Source organism: Polistes dominula, unplaced genomic scaffold, assembly GCF_049000335.1.
Source record: "Polistes dominula isolate Pdom_NZ unplaced genomic scaffold, Pdom_raw_medaka contig_73, whole genome shotgun sequence".
Lineage (NCBI taxonomy): Eukaryota > Metazoa > Arthropoda > Insecta > Hymenoptera > Vespidae > Polistes > Polistes dominula.
The window spans coordinates 4,516,492-4,532,427 of record NW_028300951.1 but is presented as its reverse complement, the minus strand read 5'-3'; the positions used below and the strand labels follow the sequence as shown (position 1 = coordinate 4,532,427).

Sequence of the window (15,936 nt, the reverse complement as noted above, 5' to 3'; positions counted from 1 at the left end):
ACAAGTTAATTAATTATTTTCTAATCATTTGAAGTTAATACTTAATCATTGAATTTTTATGAATTATACTTAATATTTTATGATTTTACATAAGAAATTAGTCTAAAACGTCTTATAAAGGAATAATTAATTTTTCAAATCAACTTGAAAGTTTTGAATCACTCTGTATATGGATATGTACAAGCTTTATACAGCTCGGTGTGCTAGTGCCACGTCATATTTCATCGCTTTCTGTTTACCCTTCTCGTTTGCTCCTTTCGTTTGAGCCAACAAGCTATGAATTTAGGTCTGCCACCGAACTGATCTATCTAAAGTTTACTTGTTTACGTTTTGTTCCTCTCGTCGTAAACGAAACAACATATCGGGAAAAGATGTTATGTATATAAATATTACAATAATTTTTAAATAAATAAAAAAAAATAAATAAAAAAGAAAACGTCGAATGCAACGTGTTATAAAAATTACGATAATCAAAACAAATTCTTATTGGTTTATTTTCGTGAATGAAGAAAAGGGAAAAATAAAATATAGTACAGATTAGGATAAACGAGACGAATTTTTCTACATTTATTCTAATGAACGATGAAAAGAGAAATTGTTTAAATGTAAAAAAAAAAAAAAAAAAAACCAAAAAGGGAAGATAATAATTTACAAAATTCTTCTATACGAATAAAATAGATGGGAATCAAACTTTTACGAAGAATAATTTTTAACGAAGAATAAAAAAACAAATATTATTATAAAAACAACGAAAGAAAGAGAGAAAGACAGATCTTAATACTTCGTAGAAAAAGATAGACACAGGTGAGAATACTTTAGCGAAGAGAGAGCTCGAGGATTAAATTAATCTTCTTATTTTCACTCCCTCGAATAATCGCTAAGAGAACAATTATTGGTTTCTAGCACGCGTGTAAAAAGAAAGAAAGAGATTTCATCGAATGGTTCCACTTGGAATTAACGGAAAACTTGCAAGATAGCATAGGAAATCAAAAGAGAAAGAAAGAAAGAAAGAAAGTAAAAGGAAAATCCGTTGGCGGTTCTCTTTTCCTGTCGCGAACCTTCCACGATAAATCGAACGTGCAATCACATTTTTACTCTCATTCCCTCAATCCCCCCACCCCCTTTTATCCACCTCACCATCCTCTTACCTTCTCTTCGATATGGGTATATCCTTAATGAACCAAGCGTTAGACGATTCGAATTCCCGCGCCTCTGGAAAATGCCACGGTATCTGATCTAATCCTCTTATCGAAACTCTCTTTCTACGAATCTTCCCTTCAACCCCTAACTCACCCTTTACTCATCCCTTAAAGTACTTTTCTTCTCGTAAAATAATATTTTTCTTTTTTCTTTATTTTCATTTTTCTCAAGGTATGTCTCAAATTATATATATATTTTAAATTATTTTAATTATATTTGATTGATTTAATTTATTTATTTCGTTTATTTTATTATTCTGCATCCATATTATTTTATTTGAATTTATTCTTTAACATCTCTCGAACTTATATTTCTTTTATTTTAATTGGTTTAGTTTTACAAATCTCGAAACTAATTATAAGTTCTACGCATACGTTGAAAGTTCTCGCATTTAAATTTTTGCAATTAATTTGCATTAAAATTTTGCGTATAATTTTATGTTTATAATACTTAAAAAAAAAAAACGAATTTTTCCATTTATACATTATTTTAACCATATTTATTAGCACTATCATTTTAATAGGTAACTTTTTAATCAAAATGTTTGTTTGTTGATTCTTTTAAAAAACATTTTGATTCCATTTAAAAATGATTTATTTGATGTATTTATTATTTTAAGCATTTTTTCTATCCTCCAAAAATAATGGGATTCTGTTATCCAAGAATAAAAAGTGAAAGTAGTATAACAGGTTCATCAATAAGTCGTGTTTAGTCGTAAAACAGAATATAGTTAATGTTTTTTAAACGATCTGAACGATATGAACAAAAGCTTTATCGATTTACGAGCTCATATGGAAGATGAAGAGGAGGATATATGCTTGTCTCCCATAAATATAGTAGATTTCGCGTAACCTTTCGATATCGACTATAAATACGCATTTTATAACTGCCATAGGATTTTAAATGAAAAACAGTCGTCAAAGGCTCATGGGATTACATGCTAGAAGGAACTCTAACTTTTCTTTCTGAACGGATAAAAAGATAAAACGAGAGAAATATAAAGACAAAACGAACCAAAAGTGCATCGATAATTTCAAAAATCAATTAGTAATCATGCGTATTTTATTATATCAATTTGAACAAAAAAATTGGATTAAAAGAAGCATAGAAAAGAAAATTCATTTTTTAAATCATTGAAGTACTTTCAACCCATTTAAGAACTCTTACATTATAACACCCCTATGCGCACGTTCAATTCTTGAAATTATTTCTTGAACTAATTTTTTGAAAAAAAAAAAAAAAAGAGAAAAATATCGATATGTTACGATTAATCATTGAACTTATTTTCTCTTTTTCCTTTGTTTGTTTCAGGTATCACAATTTTTACGAATTCATAAACCACGTTTCGATCAATAATTTTTTTAACCCGACAAGAGATAGAAAACGAAAGAGTGAAATAGAGAAAAAGTACTCTTTCTCTCTCACATTTCGCGGAGAGAGAAAAAGAGAGAAAAAGAGAGAAAAATCTCTCCAGCGTGGGAAATAAATCTCGTTGGTTGCTCTCGGTACCGGCTTCCTATCGTATTAATCGTTTTCGATATTCGATTTTATCATCCACGCCATACTGCTGAAAGAAACGCTCTCGCACAAGAGTGAGAGAAAAAGAGAACAAGAGAATGAGAGAGATGGGACATGGGACATGGGAGAAGTTCCCAGTTTTCACGGCACCCGCGTCCCCCTAACCCCATCTCTATTCCCGAATCCACCCCATTATTCTACGAAAAGGTGGAAGGTAAAAAAATGGAGTAATAATAATTGCCCCCGATGCATTTCCGATCGAGTTTCGCGAGTTATTTTTCCCTTCGGCCATAGCTTCGGCAGTCGATCATATTTATTTAGAACGATACAACATTTCTCTATATGTGTAGTATATATATATATAGATGTTGAAATTTATATCAGTATATACAACTCAATCGTTACATAGTGTAAGGTAACGAAGGTTTACTACGCGTAGTGGTTTTGAATTATTGAGATTTTCTACAATTTGAGAACGTGATTTTTAGCAAATAAAAATAAAAATGAAAATATAAAAATAAAAATAAAAATAAAAATAAAAAAATAAATATAAATAAAAATAATAAGTATCAAAAACAATGTGAAATGGTATGCTTTTTCACGAGTACTTTTTGTCAAATATTTTCTATTCTTTTTATGTCCTTTTTGTTCGTGCATATGAATGTTTAAATAAGAAATATTGGTGCATTATCAATGGATATAGTACCAAAAACTATGTAAAAAAATATTTTTTCACGAATAATTTTAGCAAAAAATTTGTAATTTCTTTTTTGTCCTTTTGTTTATGTATGAATGTATTAGTAATAAAAAAGATATGTATTAATGTTTTATTTATTTAAATATAAATGACTAAAAATTCTGATATGATATTTACATTTTCAAAGATGAATAAAAAGATAGACGACGACGATGACGACTTGAAGAAAGAAAAAGAAAGAGATAAAGAAATGAAGTAATGAAAATATTATTTACACTTTCCTAATCAAACTTTCTAACGAATCGCGATAGAGACCTTGACAAAACTTTCCAACCTCGACGATATCTCTTGGCACATCAAATCTGTACGTAGAGTCGTTCTCAAGAAGAATTTCAAAAGTTTTCGAATATGATGATAAGAAAGAAAGAAAAAGACAAAATATTTTTACGATCTTTACTAGGTAAACATGTCGATCAATCAACATCAAATGAATTGTCGAATTCAAATATTTTTCTAGTAACTTTGACACATTTATATTTAAATACAATCTAGTAACTTATCTTTAAATCTGCGTGTACCTGTATGTATATCCATGTACACGATTATTTTTATTAATAATATAAAATAATTTGATTAGAATAACAATTATTAAATTATTTATTTATACTATACTGAAATAAAGAAATGTCTTTCATTATTCTATAAATTCTGTGACTTATATCTTGTGTTAATGTTAATAAAATATTTAATTAATATAAATTGCTTATAAATTGACCAAAGTAAAAATAAATAATGTCATATTGACGATAGTATTATAGAAAGTAAAATTTGAAGAGATAGGATAAGTTGTTTAAACAACGAAATGATTTTAATCCTCTAAAACTCAACGATTTCTCCATTACCCAAAATAGTCTCAGTGTGTCTTTCGAAAATTCGTTTTCAACGCTCGAAAACTCTTTCCCTCAGAATATTTAATCAACGAAAGAGTAAAATGTAACGCTCAGCGATTTCTGTCTATTTGGACACGAGAAATGTAATTAAGCTTAGCTCGATGAATTTATTTACATTTTCGTATACATATGCATGATATACTCAAATACTATTTATAAATACGAAAACATACTTTCTCCACCTTCATTTAATTCCATTTGCTCCTTATTAAAATACACTATGTTTTTATTTTATTATTATTTTTTTTATATATATATAAACAAGTAAAATCTATAATACATCATATATTTATTTAAGTATTTTATAAAAATTGTAATGAAAAAATAGTTTTATCCTGTTTATTTTGAAAATGTTTAAAAGTGTATAAATATCTTTTTTTCTTCAATGATAAAATTTATATAATATAAAAAAACAAATATTTCTCGTGCAATAATACTCAAGATCTTGTCATAAAAATTCTTAAAAATGTTACCAACCAGAAAAAATCTAATTGCGAGAAGGTGAAGAAGAAAATATATTAACGTACAGAAAGACGAATGGTTGTAAAAGTATTTTATCTGCCGAACGATACCGCAAATGTTGCAGATGTGATCGAGGAAAATTGAACGGTAGACGATGAAACGGATAGCGAATTCGTGAAATTTCCGGAAATTCCTCTTATATCCCCTTTGCTGATACTATACCAAAGACGTGTAGGTATATATATATATACTTACATTGCTACGATACAGTTACTGTTATGGCAGCCAAGGAAGAGTACAACGTTTCTATCTACCTATCCATCTCTCTCTTTCTCTCTCTTACTACAGTGCCAACATTATATTCCTTCTCTCTCCATCTCTCTCTCTCTCTCTCTCTCTCTCTTTCTCTCTCTTTCACACATATATGATTGCATATCTCTCTTCTTATATGGAAAAGCGTATTGTACATTTTCCCTACGATGTTCTTCCAACACTCGTGAACCAGTCGAAATACCATCGACCAATACACAGTTTACATCGTAACAATTTAATCCCCTGGTGTTACATAATATCCTACGTTAACCGCGGACGATAGTAGTAATGGTATTGGTAGCAATGTGTGAAACCAGATGCATCACTGAATTTATACGCATAAACGCTTTCTCGATGATAAGAGTATTACGGCTATGCAAATATCCTATCTGCCTAATTTTACCGATTTTTTTTTTTTCATTCAAATATTATTATTGACAAAATATAATAATATGGCATTTAACCAACAAAAAAACGACAAATTATACATTGCATTTTCCGATTAAAAAAAAAAACAAGTTAAATTACAAATATTTATATAATTGTATTATCATTAAAATCAACGAGAACAAAGGAAGTTGTTGCAATTAATTTAATATCGAGTAATTCCAACGAATATGCGTATTTTCAATAATTTCATATTCTTCTTCATTCCAAAGTTATCGTATTTTTGTTATTATTATTATTATTATTATTATTATTATTATTATTATTATTATTATTATTATTATTATTATTATTATCATATCGTGTAAGGGTTTCTCTAAATTAAATATTTATAATTAGAAACATTTTAAAAGATCTTTGCTCTAATTGGAAGTCGTTAGTTCTCAAAAAGAACTTTCATTTCTGGACATATCCAAGCATATTTCATTATTATTATTGTTATTATTCTATACCTAACTGCAAACAACAATCTAATATTACATACAATATAATAATACATCTTGTACCAAGAATTGCATAAACTTGCAATTTTAAATGTGGAAATATGCAGAATACAAATTTGAATAATTTTGCGAATTAAAGAGGCTTGCTAATCGACCTACTCAACGAGATTAAATTACTGTTATATAACATTCATTTCTCAGAATCTCTCTTTCTCTCTCTTTCTTTCTGTGTCTTTGACTTTGTTTTCTTACAAAAACTAAAAGAGACAGAGAAAGAAAATAGAAAACTACAATATGTCTGGATGAATATGACTAATTGTAAATAGACCAAAAGTCCCTAGGTAGTTTGAAAAATAAATTACTCTTTTCAAAAACTTTGTCAACCAAACGTTTTCTACCAATTCTAAAACTACAAGTTTTAACTACCTAAAAAAATTGCAAATTAAACTACAAACCTGTAACATCTCGAAGGAATAGTTACTTTTCTAAAATAATTGAACTTTTTCAACCTATCCTAATATGAATTCTTTAATTTTCCTTCTACAGAGATCTTTAATAACCTTAATTCTACAGAATTCTACGGACCTCAGTAAAAAGAATAAAAACACGAATTAATTTTACTGTCATTCAAGTTATTACTATTGCAGTACTTATTGTTTTAAACTTAGTCATTCTAAAAGTAATGAGGGGAGTGACTTTAAAACAAAACATTTATGAGCATATTGGCCGATCGAGAGAAAATGTATAGCACTTTTGGGACGAGGTCAGCTGGTGCTACTACTGTAATTTCGACTACAACATTTATCTCGCGCTAACACCGTCGACTGAGATCTTTATTGAGTTCGATTCGAATGTATCGAGCTTAAACGATTCGCCAGAGAGATCGATTGCTTCAATGAAAGCTCGATAACACATCCAGATTGCTGTACGATGAAACTAGATTTGTATGTTTTTTTGTTGTATTTTTATTTTTATTTTTATTTTTATTTTTATTTTTATTTTTATTTTTTTATTTCATCAAGTAGCAGTACAACAACGTATTGAAACCATTGAGATGACAACGTAAATATCGCACTAAAGACAAGTGTTATTTAAACAATATTGAAAAAATTATAATAATATTAATGGCAAGTTAGTATATTTGGGTTAAAAGTTTTTAAGTGATCGGAAAAATTAATTTAATAAGATATATTTAAAGCAATTTACGTACGCTTAAAAATTATTGGTTTAATTTTCGAATAAATTACTTTACTGATGCAAGCTATAAAAAAATAAAAACAATTTTTTATATACAACAAGTAAATAATGTCATATATTATACTACAAGTATTAATAATTTTTTAATGCTACACCATATTATCCTATAGTATAATATTATCATTACGCGTATTATGTTACATAATATTAGTATAACTCTATTAATACATAATATTAATGATACAGAATACTTTTATTAATATATCAACATAAGACAATATAATACAATTTACATAATAAAACACATATAAACATATAATATAATATTAGAGATGAAAAAAATAATATTAATCTAAATAAAATAATAAAAATAATTCTAATAAATATCGTATGATAAATCAAAATAACCACGTATCATTATATGCAACAAGTAAATATAATCATTAATACAAGTTAGTTTGAGGTATCTAGAGAAAGAGGAAAATTCAAAGCTAATTACAGATTGTCTTGCTATGAAGAGAATTAGCCGTTTCAATTTGAACAAAGAGAGACACGAATGGTCACGTATTATCTTTCTCTCTCACACTTACTCTCACGTTCGTATGAAGATATTAGCACGGTGCGAATAGTTTGGAATATTACACATGACTGGCCACGTGCTATGTGTACATTTATTTTCAACCTTCGGTTCTATTATCTATCTATCTCTCTCTCTCTCTCCCTTTCTCGTATACACACACCACAATTTCACGTTCTCTCCCTAACTGGGGTTGTCTATCTGTCTTTCTCTCTAAATACTTCGCGGACAAAGGGATTTCCATATAATAACATAGCAAATCGCATCTAAGCCATGCATCGTCAACCATATACCGGATAAATCTCTACTTCTCGTCTGATCCTGTTGTCTCTACTATAACGAATACCATAGAGAGACAATGCTTGTTTACCACAAACATAACGTGATTTCTTGATCAAACCTGATCGAAATATTTTTCGGTACCGATTGTTCTACTTTCTATCTATCTCTATCTCTCTCTCTCTCTCTCTCTCTCTCTCTCTCTCTCTCTCTCTCTCTCTCTCTCTCTTTCTAACACACTCATTCTCTTAATCTATTTTATGTTTGGTCTAAAAATGTAAAGATCCTTGTTTGAAGTAGTTAAATCAAAAAGAATATATCTGCCTATTGATATTACATATTCTTTAATATTTATGATATTTTATATAATACTGAAAAAATGAGTTAGAACGAAAGAGAAAAGAGAATTTTGTTTGAAAGAAAATTTACAGCTGTGAATGATGTTTGAATATTTGTATACACAATATATTTTTTTTATTCCTTTTAAATTGTAAAACCACAAACAAAGAGACCGTTTCTTTTAGAGGAATCGATATTTTAAAACATCATCAGAGAATTTCTGCACTTGACGTATGATGTAATAACTATTTTCCAAAACTATAGGAGAATTCTTTTTTTTTTTTTTTCAATTGAAAAATTTCAAATTTAGGAAATTTCTCTTTTCTCACAAAACAAAGTCGACAAAAAATATTAATCGATTTTTTTTTTTAAATAGCCTTTAGAATTTTTAAATTCAACGCGAACTAAATTATTTAATTATTGTTTGTCGAGACAATAGGCTAATTGTATTTCTGAATTGTAAAATTACAAATCTAGACAATTTCTTGACTTCCCAAAAAGATCTCGAAAAGTGTTAATCAATTAGAAAAAAAAAAAAACTACGTAAGAATTTTTTGATCCCGCAGCTTGTAGGTACTAAAAAATGTCATGGAAAGGAAAATTCGGACAGGGAATGGACATGGAATATTTCGAGCAATCAATTTCACGTTAAACTATTCAGAATCCGGTCATTCATATTCGTCGGAACATAAATGGACGAGAGTAATGGCCGAAAAAGGTGATAACCATTGGTCGAGGACGATTATCCGATGAAAACGAGGACCACGAACGAAAAATTGTCTCTCTCTCTCTCTCTCTCTCTCTCTCTCTCCTTCTGTCTTTCTCTTTTCAATCTGAAAATCGGTTTCCGATGACGAACGAAATGATAATCTTTACCCAGGCTTTTCAAACGTTGGCTACTATCCAAACGTGGACCCTCAGATCGTGAGAATCGTTGGATGATGATATATGAATATTTCGTTCATCCATCATCATGATTCCACTCAAAGACGTTTCTCCTCTTCTCACAAATATCTCTCTTATGCATAATATCTCCCTTCTTTGCCTATTATTCGAATCTACCATTACTTTCTACTTAACCGACTGACAGAAATGGATGCATTTCGTCTTTCTGCTTATCGAACGATGACACGAGAACGAACATTGCATAAATGCATACATCTACCTACGAATTGCAATTATGTAACACGATATCTATACTTGTTGTTATACCTACCCTTCATTCTTTTCCACTTTATAATTCTTTGAATTTCCCGCAAAATAACTCGTTGCATAACTTTTTTTTTTTTATATTGTTGACAGATATATCTTATTTTTTATTTTATATCCTATGCTATGGTTTAAAATGAAATAATATCACGATAGTTACCATAACATTAATTTATTCTATTTTACTTAAACATATCAAAGAGAACTAAAGTAGTCAATAGCTACTAATGATAAAAATAATTGATATAACTAGACTATTAATTTCTTTTATTTTCCATTTTACCATAAAAGGACATTTTCCGAGATTATACTTTAAGTATAGCAAGTATATATACTTAGATCTATATTTCAGATATTAAATAACCCCGCGAAACTTGTCGTGCATCGTACGAATAATTACAAAGAAAAAGAAAGAGAGAGAGAGGGGGGAAAGGAGGGAGGAAAATTGTTCCGCAATCGTCTCTCCCTTGAATATGCAATTTCGCAATTAGAATGAATAATTGGTGTTTCGACGAACGGAGAAATTATTTTATAGATATCGCACATCAAACATTGCTCGGTGAATCATAGGCAAAAGTTGTTAATTACAAGGGTTGAGGTACATATTCTCGTCAATTAACTTGCACCATTTATAGACAATTTAGCACGTTCAACCTATGTTATAAAATTCAACGTGACCACTGTCATTATTTTCCTTCTTTTTTTTCTTTTAATTTTTCCCCTCAGTCTCTCTCTCTCTCTCTCTCTTTCTCAAGTTTAATAAATAATTTATTATTCGTCAAACAATTTAATTAACTTCGTCATGAATATTATTTTCTTGTTTTTTTTTTTCTTTTATTATCCATCATTTATTTTCTAATTTATTATAGTTAGACGTAAGTGTGTTCTTCGATAAAAACAAAAAGGACGTTCACCCTTCACATCGATTTCCCCTAATTTTTTTTTCTTCTTTATTTTATATCGATCTTTCTGTCTCTCTCCCTCTCTATTTCTCTTTCTCTTTCTTTTTTACCAATCGAAACGATTTTTTTTTGCTGGCAGGAAAACGCATCGTGCGATTACCGCGAGGGTTTTGTTGACAAACGAAAGAGTGATGTGTGTCAGTGCGTGGTTTGATTCAGCTGATCCTCCACCTCAGCCTATTGATTCTACGTCAGTGTAAACGTGCTTTGAAATCGACAATGAAATCCACTCGGATCGACTGCAAAAGGTCTCTCTCTCTTTCTCTCTCTCTCTCTCTCTCTCTCTCTCTTTCTCTCCTTTTTTTCTTTCTTTCTTTCTCTTTATCCATCTATCTACCTTTCTTTATCATCGTACTAGTCCAATTTCTATATTTCTTTCATTTTTAAATTCAAAAATACTGACTGATCTTAAAAATTTTTATCTTTGTTTACTTTAACTCTTTGTGATCGTATTAAATTTATATATAGGTGTCATGCTGGTCGGAATTAATTTTTGTTGAATGAAAAACATTTTATAACATTAATATAAGATCAGTATAGTTCTTTACTGTGATGACTGAGAATAGACATACGACTGGAATGGTATAAAAGTTTTAATAGCTGAAAATGGATATACGACCGCAAAGGATTAATTAACGAAGCTTTTTCCATTACGACTGATCGTTCAACAATTTTTCTATATATTAGATAAAATAATATAATTTCTAATATTTGTGAAATTAAAAATGATCTAACTCTTCTAAAAAAAAAAAAAAGAAATTATACTAAGAAAAAGAAGTAATCAAATATACAAAACAAAATGATCCACTTATTAATTTAAAACAAACCACAATATTGTTTTTACAATTACAAATTAATCACACGTTAACATATAAGATAAAATAATTGAATCTTCGTTTATAAAATTTTAAAGACTTTTACAGGATGAAAAATTTATTATAAATTATTTTCTATATAAAAAAAAAAAAAAAAAAACAATTATTCTATTACCAAAAACGAATGAAAAAAATCTAGCGAGAAAAGAAATGTTCTTTTGGAATTGTTAACTGGAAGCTAAAGCAAGTGTATTGAACTATTATTATCCCACGAATTTGGATTATTTCCAACAAGTAGAGATGCATAGATACATTTATCCGTACTATACCACACGTTTGCGGCGGATAACTTACACGCTTTCCTAGCATGGGAAAACTATGCTCACGCATTGTGGTATAAAAGAGTGAGTGAGAAACACAGAGAGAGAGAGAGAGAGAGAGAGAGAGAGATCGAGATCTACAGATAGATAGATAGATAAATAGATAGATAGATAGATAGAAAGATAGATAGAAAGGGAGATCAGGCCACAAACCGTTTCATTGTTCGAGCCACGAGCAGAGTCGAGTTTAATCGCGCGGCGGCGCGACTGACCGCCGAAAACACAAACCTCCGAGAACTAGAGCTGCCTATCGGAAGCAATAACTCGTACGTGAAATGTCCAATGAGAGAATGGGATAAAGGGAAAACTTTTTCTCTTGGTAAAAAAAAAAAAAAAAAAAAAAACAGTTAAATGGAATAATAAAAAAAAAATAATAAAAACATTGAAAAATGGATATGAGTGACACCAATCGATCCCCTCTCATCATTTTTACTAATAGTATAAATATATTCTTCTATTGTTACTATCGTAGGCATTATTTATTACTAATACTTATAATATTATATATATATATATATATATATATTTAAATTATTATTTTATCACTGCTACATTGAATTAGGCAAACGATTTTTAACCCATTCGAGACCAATAGCATATTGTGTGTGCAATTGATTTCTCGAATGATTTAAGTAATGTACGAGCTGCTTATCAAAATTAATAATCCAAGTTATCTGCAAAACAAATCGTAAGAAAAAAGTAACATGACAAAGCAAAATTACACACTCAGTAGTATATTATCTTATAAAATTTTATTTTTTATTAATAAGTATTGCAATAAAGTAAAAGTTCTCCAAATCTTCAAGTATCTTATTCTTACTTTTAATCAATAATTCATTTTTCCAAACTTTATAGGCCAATGAATTTTGTTTGAATCGTACAATATTACAATAAAGATTAATCGATTTTTAAAATCTTTTAAGAACTTTTCATTCATCCTGTGTATATATATATGTTCTTTTATTTAAACTTATTTTCTCTCTCTTTCTCTCTCTCTCTCTTTCTCTCTCTCTCTCTCTCTCTCTCTCTCTCAATTTCTTTCTCCTTCAATGTTCTATCCATCTTACAAATTTAATCAAAGAATCTTATTTTCTTATCCCAGTATCTCCCCTACTCTCCCGCGTTTCCACCTTGGCATGAGAAAAACCCCGTGGGAGAAATCATTCGCGAAGTAATCGAACGATGAAAGAGATCAAGTGATCGCAAGCGAAGAAAACTTGAATTTATTTTCTGCCTAAAGAATTGATGCTAGCCGTTCTTCTTGAAAGCAACCATGAGAATATACATACACATACCTTGTGTTCCCGACGGACCACCTATCTACGTAGATATACTTGTAATCTTTTGCATCGACCTGATGTCCTCGCTATTTTCTCTTTTCTTCTTTTTCTTTCTCGCTCGCTCGCTCTCTCTCTCTCTCTCTCTCTCTCTCTCTCTCTCTCTCTCTTTGTCTCTCGTATGTCTAGTTCACCTGACAATCATTTTTACATCTTTCAAAACAAATTACTTTTTATTTTAAAATGTATCTTCGAACAATTTTGTTCTAACAAAATATTGCATATATGCGTGTGTTAATAAATGTTTATTAATAAATTATTTTAATAAATTAATTATAAAAAATAATAACGCATATAAAGGAAAAAATTAGTTTTTATCTAGATACGCGTATATATTTCATTATTCTAGAATTTATTATAATTTGTAAGAATATTTATTATGATTTGTAAGAATAAAAAGATCTTAAAAATTGGTAGATATATCTTTTATATAGATATTAACACATACTAACTATATGGGAATAGTTATGAAGATATCCGAATGTGCAGCAAGAGAATACGTGACTTAACTTATATTAGTGTTATCGGTGCACAACGTTATACCAACGTGAGTGAGTCCAAAGTTGGTTAGACTAGATTCGTGTCGGGTCAAACCACAGATCAGAAGTTGACGCACTCGTAGCAGCAAGTAACACCCAGGAGAGTTCGAAGAAAGTACGAGAAAGAGAGAGAGAGAGAGAGAGAGAGTAAAAGAGATAGATCAGGTTCCATGAATATAAGCGAGATAATGCACCGACCAAGTCGAATAAGACCTCGTGGACTTGCAAGTTTCCAGTTCGTTCGAAAATCGGAACTTACCAACCTAACTCGATCCACGATCAATGAATCGTCCAATCTTCCTAGTCTTTCCTAGTTTCTTCTTAATAAATAGTTGCCTAATCGAATGGCTGAAGCAAGAACGAGAAAACTTTACTTCTTACTAACTTTACTCAACGATTGGAAACACGTGAATCATCAATTATGCTAGAGCGATATCGTTCCACTCGCGTTGCTAACTAACTTAACTCGTGTGTCGACATTTTTTTTTATCCGAACAGTAAAAAAGGGAAGCAAAAAATATATCCCTTCTTGGAAAATTTAAGAGCGGAGAAAGAATTTCTCTAATCTTTTTTATTAAGCTTCTTATGGGCGTAAAAGAAGTTTAACAAGAACAAAATAAAATATATGCGTCTCTTGGAGAATAAGAAAACAAAAAAATGGGATTGTTAATTTATTGTTCCTTTTTTCTTTATAATTTGTAATTTGTAATTTTTATGAATTAACCTTTTTATGAGCAAGCAGAAGAATAAAAATATATTATAAGCATTATAATTTGTTTTTTATATTATTTGGTGAGATAAATTTTTAGTTCGCAAAATTTTTGTTTCTTCTTTTTTTTTTTTTTTTTTTTTTTAAACGATGATCGATGAAGAAGAATTCAACATTACGGATCATTTCCCCAAGAGAAGGCTGCCATACCTACGCGATTTAATCCGCGAAAAGATCCCTTAACTTTCCGTACGAGCGAGGTCGGACTAACGAGATTTATTTTCTGTACGATGAAAACGGCTGGCAAGCTATTAGCATATCGGAGTTCGATGGACGACAGGAAGATGAAGAAGAGGGAGAAGAGAAAAACGGCAATTTCCTAGATAGAAGAATTTATGTGAATACCTCCCCCTTACAATCCTCTCCACTTCCTCCATGAAAGCTCGATCATTTATTCCTAACTCGATGCAAACTATATAAAATGTCGTTGCTTCCTGATCATTTGGATTAACCTCTAACAATATATCTTATCCAATAAGATTAAACATTTATTTCAAAATTTAAACAAAATATCCTAACTTGTTGTGTCTAGGATTCTTTTGAATTTATTATAAAATAATAAAATAACCTAATACATTGTATATCCTATCCCATTGTGGATTGGATTAAAAAGTTTGGAGCCCAAAAAAAATATATCCTGTGTCAAATTTAAAACTTTTTAATTCACCCACGTTTATCATATATAATATTTGGTATGTTAAATTACTCTAGATATTAAAAAATTTTTTCATATTGTGCAGATTATTTCTAATTATTTTAATAAAATAGATACATATAATAAATTGCAAATTATAATTGCAAACCATTATGACTTTAGAAATAATATAAATTTAACGAACCGGACTATTTACCGACTCTTCTTAACATATTTATCAATTCGTAACAAGAACAAAGAGAATAGTAGATTTTACACTAATGCAACTAAACAAACTTTTCAGGAAAATGTCACAGAAGTCGGTAACAACTCTGGTGTAAAATTCAAAAGGTACCTACTGGTATTTGTTGTATATACACGTACATACGTTTAGGATCCAAGCAAAGGTATGTTATTCTCGATATCCTATCGTCGTCCAGTCTCCAGGGAAACACGACTACAATGACTATATAACTATAGTACTACCAACTACACGTCCTACCTCCTAACCGGAGCTTTCGATCTAACACGATCTAACGATCTTCTGTATGAGGACAATAACGTTCTACGTGAGTCCAACTTAAAGTTCATTTCTTATCTTACATAAATGCTCATGTAATTTTATCACGTAACCATGTTTATGCTTATTACGAATATTCTAATATGAGATTCTCATTTCTAATGATTTTTAACGAACATATAAAAAATATGTAGAAAGGTAAGTTGAAAAGTTTTGAACCTTAAAAAAGAAATAATAGTAAAGTAAAAACAGTAAACTTCGCCGAAAAAAGATAACAATTATTTATGTATTAAAAAAATTATTAAACTACAAAAAAATTTGTTTATTTGTAAAAAACCAAACCCACAAAT

General features: G+C 29.6%; 1 protein-coding gene across 1 annotated transcript in view; it reads right to left on the bottom strand.

Annotated features, from left to right (window-relative positions):
* The window catches only part of LOC107063992 (uncharacterized), a 253,553-nt gene that overhangs the window by 223,090 nt on the left and 14,527 nt on the right, over nt 1–15,936 (bottom strand). The window lies entirely within an intron of this gene.